This window comes from Cebus imitator, unplaced genomic scaffold (assembly GCF_001604975.1).
Source record: "Cebus imitator isolate Cc_AM_T3 unplaced genomic scaffold, Cebus_imitator-1.0 Scaffold34, whole genome shotgun sequence".
NCBI lineage: Eukaryota > Metazoa > Chordata > Mammalia > Primates > Cebidae > Cebus > Cebus imitator.
This window is the reverse complement of record NW_016107349.1, coordinates 7,674,267-7,686,043: the sequence shown is the minus strand read 5'-3', so window position 1 is coordinate 7,686,043 and position 11,777 is coordinate 7,674,267. Positions and strand designations below refer to the sequence as shown.

The 11,777-nt window shown below is 41.4% G+C and overlaps 1 long non-coding RNA gene across 1 annotated transcript in view; it reads left to right on the top strand.

The window, feature by feature from the left end:
- The window catches only part of LOC119470553, a 100,863-nt gene that overhangs the window by 37,186 nt on the left and 51,900 nt on the right, over positions 1–11,777 (top strand). The gene's annotated exons all lie outside the window — the stretch shown is intronic.

The window sequence follows — 11,777 nt, the reverse complement described above, 5'->3', positions numbered from 1 at the left end:
AAAACTCCTCTGCTAAGTGCCAAAGCAAGTGCTGGAAACCAAGCTTCCCAGGCCTCTAAACCCACTTATTAAGGCTTACTAAGGTTTCTGTTCCTCACCTCAGAGGGACCCAGGAAATACTTGCTCCTGAATTTGGGGGCCTTTCTGAACAAATAAAAATGTCTGGTCCATATGTTCAAAGGTGTTCAGCTTTGATCCCTGCCCAGGGGTAGAATCATTGCAGAGGGTTTCAATCCACACCCTCCGTTTTTTCAGATCCTTCTCTTAGAAAATGGAATCCCTGGCTCTCGACTAACACAAGTTATGGGGAGGATGCAAGGTGAATTATCATATAATGTGGCTCCAGGCAAAAAAGATGAAGAACGGGTATGCTGAAATTGAGATGCGTGTGATCACCTACAAAGATTATGTTACGTGCTATTTATCTGGAGATGTATTATTTATTTATTTTTGAGACAGAACCTCACTCTGTCACCCAGGCTGGAGTGCAGTGGTGTGACTTTGACTCACTGCAGCCTTGACTTCCAGGGCTGAAGTGATCCTCCCACCTCAGACCACCATGCTCAGCTAATTTTTGCATTGTTTGTAGAGACAGGGTTTCACTATGTTGCCCAGTCTTGTCTCGAACTCCTGGGCTGAAGTGATCCACTCACCTTGACCTCCCAAAGTGCTGGGATTACAGGTGTGAGCCACTGTGCCTGGCTAGTTTGAAGCTTTTTTAAAAACAAAATCTTAAATGGAAGATGAGTGACTGTCAAAGAGAAGCAGTAAGCATGGTGACACGGTAAAGTAAGACTGGACAGGTCCTTTATGTAAAATGCACTAGAAGATTTCAAAATATTTTTCATTTGACTATCTCTCTGATGACAAAAAAGAGAGACCTCAAAACTGCACATGAACAAAGTCATGTTCGTGGAAGAACTTTGGAATTTTAGTAATGAATTGGAAGGAGACTCCATCAATCTAGTTTTATTGTTGGAGTAACTCCTCACTCCCTGGTTGATAAACCTGCCTAATGTGTCCTGTCTCTCTGGAGCCCATCAAGAAATAGTATTGCACTTGAATCGAGCTGCAAATTGTTCCTCAGCTTGGCCTCGTATGAGAGTCCAATCCAGCAGGCATTTATTCAGGGCCTTTGCTAGGCATTCGCTTATATGTTCTTCTGAAATATTCCTCCTTTCCAGGCTTCTATTGACCAAACTAAAAGCAGCATCTCTCACTGTGGAAGACAAGGGATGTTTTCTAAGCTCTTCTCTGGAATTACATTAATGGAAAGTATTATGTCTTAAAAAATAAAAAAAATAAACCAAAGCCTTGTGAAATTGTTAGATAAATGCTGCCATTCTAAATAACTACTTAGAAGAACCATAATTTTTTGGACATTGTTAATGTAGAATCTACTCCAAGCCAGACATAGGCTTGATAAATTATATTCATTAATAACAGAGACTAGACTGCATGAGCCAGGCTTGACCTCCCCCAAGAACACATTATTTAAAAAATCATTTGGTGTCTATTTCCATATCAATAATCAATGTGTTATATACCGATCATTTAAATCTGATTATTAAAGCAGATTCAGAAAGCAGAACAGTGGCTTGCTAATATGCAGTGATTCTGATTTAGCTAAAATGTGTAGCAGTACTTAATAATCTAGTATATCTTTGAATATCTAATAATTCAGGATTCTAAAATGACTGATCGTGGGCAAAATTAATTTAGTTAATGAGATTTTTCTGTATTTTATTGTTGACAGCTTTCTTTTCATATGCTTGAATTTTACATTCAGGGATTTTATTCTGAGAAATAAAGACAGATTAAACAGGGGCTTTTGAAAATATTAACAAATGGCAATGATATGAGAGTTTAGTAAGGAGAGGTGAAGTTGCTTGGAGGCTTATTACTTAACCTTGGCTGGCATCACAGGTGTGATGATTAATTTTATGTGTTCCACTTGGGTGGGCCATGGTGCCCAGCTATCTGGTTTAACATTATTCCGGGTGTTCCCATGACGGTGCTATTTTGGATGAGATTAACATTTAAACTGGTGGACTTTGAGTAATGCAGATTACCCTCCATAATGTGAGGTGACTGCATCATCCCACCAGTTGGAGGCCTTGATAGAATAAAGACTGAAGTCTGACCTCCCTGTGCAGGAAGGAATTTTGCCAGCACACTGGTTTTGGACTCAAACTGCAACTCTTCCTGGGTCTCCAGCCTGCTGGCCTACCCTGCAGATTTGAACTTGTACCCCTACAGTTGTATGAGTCAATTCCTGAAAACAAATCTCTCTCTCCTTCCATATATCCTGTTGGTTCTATTTGTTTGGAGAACCCTGACTAATACGACAGGCTTCTCAGAATATTAACTGTTTGGGAAAGTACCTAGCACCGTGCTTGGCACATTTTAGAAAACGATTGTTTAAAGTTTTGTAAGTGCAGTGAGTTGGCCAGCTTTTAGGTCTGATGCTGAATGGTATTTAGTGTAGTTTATTTGTCTCTATTTTCAATTTGATGTTTATATAGAATTTAGCACAATGGTAATGGTTGGTAAATATATGCAAAAATTTTGTAGAACACCTGAACAAAAGAGGTCAAAATAGTCCAATGGCATAAAATCAGACAGAAAATAAACTTATTTTTTTCCAGGGCTCCATCCGCAGAAACGGTTTTAGGTAGTTTCTAAATGTTGGGCATAAACCAGCACATATGAAAAGTGGAAAAGAATAGCCTATTAAATTTATATAGGAGAAAATGTTAATTTTTTACGAGTTTAAGGGAACTTTGAAGTGTTTAAACAAGCACAATTGGCCTCCACTCTATGGTCCAGATAATAAGGGAAATGCTGGTTTCTGCAAAAAACAAAACAAAACAAAAACTGATAAAATGTGTGATATTCATTCTATGAAATAATAATTTTATCCTGCAAAAAAGTGATGTATATATAGGAAGACAGACAATTTGAAAAAAATGAGTAGATCAGAAATCACTTTTAAAAGAAGATTATTATCAACATTTGGAGTGTTTTCTTTCAGTGTCTCATTCTGTACCTTTTCTTAGCATTTCATTTTTACATAATTATATTATGTTGTAATACACAAAGTAATTTGTAATAATTCTTTTTTCTCTTTATGTAAAGTGAGCATTAAAAATGTATGAAGTGTGATCAAATTGTCAAAGGAGAGGAGCTAACTTTCTGGGAAATTAGAGAAAAATACTGTAAAAATTTAAAAAGAAAATCTGTTATTTCTGTTAGAATATTCTTTCCTTCCTGATTGGATGTTTGTGTCTCCATGAGTGTGTCTGGACTATGAAATTATCACAGTGCTTCGAAACTGAGCAGTCCAGGCTGATGGTCACATTCTGGAGCCAGACAGCCTGGTTCAAATCCCAGCTCTGCTTTCTGCTTCCCCATGGAGTAACATGGGCAAGTTTCCTTATCTGTAAAGTGGGATTTATAAGCCTTCTTCTCTCTTCGGACTATTGCAAGGATAACCCAGAAAATGAGAAAAAATACTTAGAACAGTGCTTAGCATGTCATAAGCCCTAAATCAATAATAGCAATTACTGGAGGACATGAGATTGCTCCTAAAATCACATCATTAATATAACTTGTAATGACAATAATGAACCCCTAGCTATGTATTCAGTGCTTTACATACATTTTTCATTAATACATCTTTCTTACAATAGTTCTGTGCTACCGCCACCCCCATTTTGTAGATGAGAAAACGGGCTTGGGAAAGTTACATCGCTTCCCGAAGCCTCCCAGCAGGTAAGTGGGAAGATAAGTCCCTAGTTGTTCAGGACCTTCTTGTGTCCTTTAAACCAAGTACAAACTGGGTGCCTCCTGCCTCAGCCATGTAGGTTGTGGGAGGTGCTGCAACTGGAGAAGGATGTGGATACGAGGAGGAAAAGGGAGATTTTAAAGAAGTTTGTCATAGTCAACAGGGGTTCTGGAAATGCACACAAAAAATGGGACATATTTTGAAATCTCTTTCAGTGGCTGCACTTATCCTTTCAGTCGCTCTACACTGAGACGACACTGCGAGCTACAGATTTTTGATCATTGTGTTCAACAGCTTTATCGTTAAAAATAAAACAACAACAACAACACCACAAAGGAGAAAGTCTGTTCTCCATGAGGAATTGCACTAAAGGATGACACATATTTTCCCTCTTCAATTTTCTCCAGGAAATAAGTCATTGTATCTGAGAATGGTGGCTCGAGAATACAGGTCTATTTTTATGTATGATTATGTCATCTGCAAACAGCTTTTGAAAGAAACACCCAGGGTAATTTATCAAGGAAACAGCTTTTGACTCTATCCTTTTCCCTGGGGTTTATGAAACTTCAGCAGGTGGCATTTTGGTATTTAGCATGACAAGCTTGTGAAATTGCAACAGCTAGCAAATGGAGGAATAAGTTGATTTTGCTTCTAGATGAAAGAAACTATTTCTTAGGGTTTTTTCAATGTCCCAGGTCCTGGGCTAGGTGCTTTAACTTACATCTAATTTCACACACATCTAATTTAATTGTCATAGCATTCATTTATTCACATATTCATTCAGCTAATATTTATAGTATGCCTACCGATGAGCAGATACTAGGTAAAGTACTGGGGTTTCAAGGTGAGCACACAGAGCTGGTGAGGAAAATAGGCACATGGGTATCTACTTAAATGTGCCGTCTTGTAAATGTATATGGTATCATAACAATAAATAGTAGGAGCCCCTCACCTTATGGGAATGAGCCCTCCCTTAAGATTTTACAGTTGAGAAAATTAGGGCATAGTGTCATTAAAATGATTGTGCTAACTAGTAATGAGTAATGAGGCTGGGATCCCCTGCAATTTGTGTGATTTCACATCATCTTTCAGAGGGTCCCCAAGGAATCGTTTAAAATGCTGAGTTTTCTAACTCTCTTCCTTGTGCTCACAAACATTGTGCCTCGTCTCCCCCCGTTTCTGAAGTGTGATCATGTCTCTTTTTATCTTGTACATTTTCCTCTCTAGTTCTGTGATCCTACTTCTCTCTTCTCCTAATTTCATCTTTGAGTCTGAAGATACAGTAATAATAATCGAAGTAGCATGAATAACCCTAAGCATAGAACGAAGAGAGAGGAACCACTCTTTATTGATCGTCAGCTACTCTTACCCGCCTATAAGCTCCAGCAGTGGGAAAACTTGGCTTCTAGACCTTCTTCTGTTAGGTTTTATAGTAGAAGCCATAGTGGTTCACTGTTAACAAGGTTTCCTACTCATTTAAGTGGTATGATAAGGAGTTACAGAGCAGGGGATCTTCAGACTTTCTCTGTAATGAGCTGGTAACAAATAATATTAGGCTTTATGGATCTTATGGTCTCCATCATAACTATTCTATTCTGTGATTGCACCTCAAAAGTCATCATAGACAATTCCTGAACAGAGGGGTGTGGCTGTGTGCCAATAGAACTTTATTTATGGATGTTAAAATTTGAATTTCATATAATTTTCACAAGTTATGAAATTTTTTTTTTTTTACCTTTTCAACCATTGTTAAAATAGAAAAGCCATTCTTAGCTCATGGTCCATAAAAGCCCAGTTGGTGGGCTGAATCTGGTCTGTGGACCATACTTTCCTAACTGATATGGTTTGGCTGTGTCCCCACCAAATCTCATCTTGAATTGTAGCTCCTATAATTCCTCTGTGTCATGGTAGGGAGCCGGTGGGAGGTAATTGAATCATGGGGGTGGGTGTTTCCGGTGCTATTCTCATGATAGTGAATACGTCTCATGAGATCTGATGGTTTTATAAATGGGAGTTCCCCTGCACAAGCTCTCTTGCCTGCCACCGTGTAAGATGTGCCTTTGCTTCTCCTTTGCGTTCTGCAATGACTGTGATGCCTCGCCAGCCATGTGAAATTCTGAGTCCATTAAACCTCTTTCCTTTATAAATTACCCAGTCTCTGATATGTCTTTGTTAACAGCATGAGGACAGACTAATATAGCTACCCTTGCTGAAGAGCACTGTGTGTATTACCCCAGGGTCAGGACCTACTGCAGTGGATGAATCTTCTTCACACCTTGAATTACTCTCCTGCTACAGACTAAGAAGATTCTCTGGCCCACTTGGGTAATGATTGGGTTAGGCCTATTGAGGTATCTCCCTTTTGATTAACCCAGAGTCAACTCCTGGTAACCTTAATTGCATCTGCAAGAATGCCTTTTGCCATAGAATGCAACTTAGTCACAAGGAGTGATATCATATTCACAGGTTCCACCTACACTCAGGGAGAAGATTACACAAGAATGAGTCATCTTAGAACTCTGCCTACCACAAGGGGATACATGTTTTTAGCAGTCCCTTTAATGAGAACCAGTATCTTCTTTGCCTGATTTTAGTTCTGGTTGTCCCCTGATTTTCTGCTTGATCCTGGAACTTTTCTATGTTTTCTATTAAACCTCTGCAGCAGATGGGTTTGGTGACCATGCACAATGTACTATTGAGAGTTGCTGCTGCAGAGGAACTCAATGACTAAAGCCTTCTCTCTGAATCTCACCGCCTTCATACAAAGCCTTGCTTTTCATGGACTGTTCTAGCCAGTGACTGACCTTAGACAATGACTAATGATGGGCTACTTTGGCTTGAGACTCCCTGTTGATCTGGTTGAAGCTTTTCAGAGTTGTACTGCAGTCTGATCTGAGACTTCCCTCTTAAACCCCATTCTTTCCCTCTCTCCTTCACAGGGCAGATCAAACCTGCCCTTCAGTCTGATCACTTTCCCTGCCTTCTCTGGCTACCCCCACCCCCATTTTCTTCATGGTCATTTTTTCCCAATAAATCTCTTGCACGTCTAATCCTGTCTTGATACTGCTTGTTGGCAAATCTGAACTGACACGAGTGGAACCAGGAGTGAGCTGAAGAAACAGGCAGTAATATGGGGTTCTGGGACTATCTCCGTGCCTGATGAACAAATGGGATGTCATTCTGAGTGGATCGTAGGGCATGGCTAGTCCCCGGCACAACGAGGTGGCCCAGTTGCTAAAAGCTTCACTAAAGTGATCTGAGAAGACCACCTATTGGAGAGGAATTCCCTTGCATGTGTGATGGCTCGGGTAGTTGAAAGACATAGGGGATAATACCTACAAAGACAGAAGTGTTAGCTGCTAAGTTGCATTGATGCCCTGCAAGGGGATGAGAAATTGAAAGCCATTAACAAGGAGTTAAAAACATCAAGTGTGAGTGCTAGAATGCTTCCTTGATTCGTTACAAAAGAGTTCTTTATCTCCCGTGTGGGAGGAGTGAACACAGCTGAGCATCAGACTGAAGCTCTGAGTCAGTCATGCAGAGCTCCAGAGGTGTTTGAATGCCTAATACAGGTAGGCCTTTTCTTGCTAAGGTCAGATCCTTGATTGGGAAACCTGAGACCCTGAAATGCGGGATGAGATCATTTCAGTGCGTGCTCTTGAGAATGTTGGCTCTGCACATATCCCTCCTGAACTCTCAGAATTCTCAGAGATGATCCTTCCTCTGTGATGACAGTCCCTGCTGAGGTCCTTCCGTCACAAGGCAACCAGCCTCCCCCTCTCAGAAGCTGCCTCCACACTTTGGCTGTCAGGCTGATAACTAAAGCTAAGTTTAATCATAATCTGGCTGGGGACATGCTGAGCCTAATGAGAGAGCAAAGACATTATATCCCAAAAAAGTAGTAAGAATTAGCTAGGAGTCAGAAATATTCCTGGGGTTGAGTTTTGAGAATATTTGATCAAAGGGGACAGAATATAAGAGTAGCTGAGCAGAAATTCATTGACTTTCTTGGGGGCACAGACAAGACTCTGGTTAGAACACCAGGAGCAAATTCATGGTTAATATAGCTCATAGAATACTACAGAAAATAATTATCAGTGTTGAGCAAAGTCAAATGTCTGTGCTGTCCTGGTAGTAGGATGGGGAAGGAATAAAGAGGCTGAAGGAGGTGGGTTTGCCAGAATGTGTATAGGTATATGTTATATAAGGTCAGACAACTTACCAAATGGCTTGTTCCTTGGAGAATAAAGAGGTCACACCTTTCACCAAAGTCATCAGGAATGTGCCAGCAAGATGAGTGCCATCATTACTAAGAAGTTGGGTGATGGTTCCTATGTAGGCCAAGAAAGATGGCAAGAGAGATAGCTGCAGAGATAGGCTTGCTAATCTACGCAGGCTTGATGGAACCCTGATGTTCAGGATACAGTGCTCAATCCCTGGGAGCCAACAAGCCACAGTGACCATGGCAAGGTCTGAGGGGCAGCCATAGGGGGAGTTGGTAAATAACGTGGCATTTCTAGGGCAAGATACCTGAGCAACCAGCAAGGATGCTACCGAAGATCATCATCCACAACAACAACATGGCAGAAATGCAGAAGCAGGAGGCTGAGTGTGTTCACCCTCAAAATGTCCCAGTCCCTTTCAAAGTTTCCAGATTGGAATCAATTTTAAGATCCAGAACCATTTGACCATGGTAAATATTCACCATGATGATTTCTCTAGCTTTTCCCTAGTGGTTCCTGGGGTCATATGCTTGAATGACTGTAGGGAGGGGAAAATGGTAGAGCTAGACATTTTGAGGACAATTAGACATACAGTCTGAGTTGATACTGCTACCCAGAGACCCTGGCCCTGTGTTAGACAGAGGGCTTAAGAGGGCCAGTTAATAAATGATGTACTAGATAAACTCTGGCTCACAGTGGCCCATAGGCTCCAGAGACTTCCTTAGTCGTCATTTCTCCATGCTTTCTCTGTGGCATTCTCGGCCAATAGCCAAGCACAGCGGGGACACAGATACAGTCCTATTTCTGCAAGGTGTAGAACTCTGGTGGGCAAATTTGGCTCAGGGACTTTCTAACAGTCCGATGGAAACTTCCTTAGACTGCATGGCAGTTGAGGACATTTCACCCAAATTTTCTTCCTTCAAATGTGTCAGACCTGCATTGTGTTATGACAGCTTTCTCAGCCTTCACCTGCTTCCTTTCCATTTTCCCTCATGGACATTTTTCCCAATAAATCTCTTTCATGTCCAGCCCCATTTGGGCATCTACTTGAAGAACTCCAACTAATATAACAGGAGGTATATGCAGAGCCTTGTTTATGCACATGACTGAACATGCTATTTCATTGGAGTCTTGCTTTAATAGCAATAGGTCAAATCACTTGTTCCTTCTATTAATATAAAGCAGCAGAGTGAAATGTGTTCATTGGCTAGGAGGGTTGTGGTCATGCCAGGAGGTGATAAAATGCCACATTTGCTTTATGTCCTCTCAAATATTTGCTTGATGGCAGCTTGCTCACACATTCAGGCTTGCTCTTCAGCTGTGTGAGTTTTGCCTAAGAAGACTTTCAATACCCAGGATAACAACTCTTCACATGGGCATTTCTTTTTGTGAAGATGCAACAAATCAAATACCATTCCCAGGGACTCAGCATTGATCTGTTTCCTTCTGAAGCAATTTGAAGTCTTTCTCTCTCCTCCTGACAATGCAACACCAAGTGCAGAGTTCATAAACTAGTTTATAAAGAGACCAGCTTCATCCCTTGCCCAAAATTATTTCTCCAATGTCAGAACACAGAGATGTTATTACCAGGGCCACTAGCTTGCTCTTACCACCAAGTACTCTGTCTTGTAGCAACTATTGCACCGGTGTTTGGAGGTTTTCTTTTCAATGTTTAAAAGGATTCACAAGGAAAGAATTGGAAGAGGACTTTGAATTAGAGTGGTATTCTGTTACTTTGAAAAGCCACAGGTTCTGATGCTAGTTCAGTATTGACTAACCATGTACCTTCGTGTGAGTTCTATCATTTTAACCAGTCTATCATTTTGATGGGCCTTAGTTTTCTTATCTGGAAAAGGGAGTGATAACGTTGCACGTCTGGGGAAAAGAAGTTTTGTAGACACTCCGTTTATGAAGGAACCCTGAAGTATTAGAGGCTAGGAGCAGGGCTTAACCATTTGAAACCAGGAGACCACTATGATCATGATGGCTGACAAGGCCTAAGGGGCAGTCAAGGAAGCAGTCAGTAGCAGTTGTTAAATACTATCTTCTACTAAAAAATTAAAAAACTAGGCAGAGCTAATATTTAAACTCTGCATAAGTACTATGAGTCATAAATTTAGGGTTGTATTATAAACTTCTAAAAGGGCAGGGCATTTCAGACCCACTATGCCAAGGTCAGGCCTTGCTTCTAGTAGGTGCTCAATTCAACTGAAGCAGAGAATTAACAACAAGGAGGTGGAGATGAAATCTACCTAGTGACTCTGGAAGAGTTGGAGGCTACCAGTGCAGGGTTATAGCTCAGCCATTCTCCATCTCCCTGAGAGGAAACCATGTGGATGCTCGCTTGCTCATTCATTTGGCAAGCGTTCATTGAGTATCATCTAAGCACTGGTCTCTAGGATTGGTGGACAGATGTGAAAGTGGACAAAGGCCAAATCCATGACTTCAGGGAGCTGTCAGTCCAATAATGCAAGGAGCTTATGAAGGTCACTGTGGAACCCTCCCCAGAGTCAGGGAGGGGCTGGCACAGAAGTGTCTCGAGAGGAAATGCCACTTGGATGTATGCTGTGAATTAGCGAAAAGACAGAGAGTTTAAACAGGGAGTATCATCCTTTCATAGACCAATTCCCTGTCAAAAGCTGGCGGTTGCAGAAGAGCCTACTGTCGGGGAGATCAGGGAATTATTCATAAGTTAGGCATTGGCAAAAGTACAGAAAGCAAGGTGTCCCCCAAAGGAAGGAGTGAAATGCTGCAGGGAATGTAGCTTGGACATAAGTATCGTTACATTGACCAACAACATCTTAGGTAAGTGCTTAGCTTGGGAATATGTCACACAATGTAGGAGTTTGTACACCCATCTGTCCAAAGCAATAATGAGCCCTTGGCAGAGGGGAAGCAGTGTCTTTAAGGTGACTTTTAGGGACACTGTTTATCCCTAGAGAATTTCTTCCAGGTTAGTAGAAATATACAAAAGCACATGCAAAAGAAAAGCAAGCCCTCAACGTTCCAAGCCATGGACAGGCAGCTGGGCTCCAGGGGGCTATTTCTCCACCCAGTTGTGGGTTACATTCCCCAGTTCCATAGCAGGAAATTGGCCTTTTAGCTTCTCTGATGGTCAGCTTCATGGGTTTTTCTAACCCTCCGTAGATTCTTTCTTATGAAGGCATTCATTTCTTCTTGTGCTGGGCCATGCGAGAGCTCTAATTTCTGCATTTCCTGACAATGTGTGCATGAGTGGGCTCATTTTATTTCCTGCCTTGCCTGCCATTGTATTAAGAAAACCATGAGGGAGTTTTCACATTGTATTCAGAGCCAGCTATCCCATCTCCTTGTCAGCTGCCTGCCCTTTCTCCACCTCCTTCTGTGTACTCTCTTGGGTTGAAACATCTTTCTTTCTTCCTTAATACATCCTCATCTTTACTTCCCTGAGTCGTTTTTATTTACCCTATAATCATTTTCTCCACCAGTTAATAAACTGTTTATTTCTTTCCCTATTCAGCGGGTAATGTGGTTTCAATGTGCTTCCTGTCATCCGCCTAAAAGCTGTTATTAAGTTGTGTATTAACAGTGTCGCTTTTCTGAGGGTGCTCCTTCATCCCCCTGAGAAGGCTCCAGCCGGGTTGCAAAGGGCCTTGCCATTATCCGCTCAGGCCCCACTTGTTCACACAGAGAATAAGTGGAGCAATTCAAGCTCTCTTAAAGTCAGACAAAAACACAAGCCTCCCCTTGCTGCCTTCATGCATGGCTGGACCTGCTGTGTGTCTCCT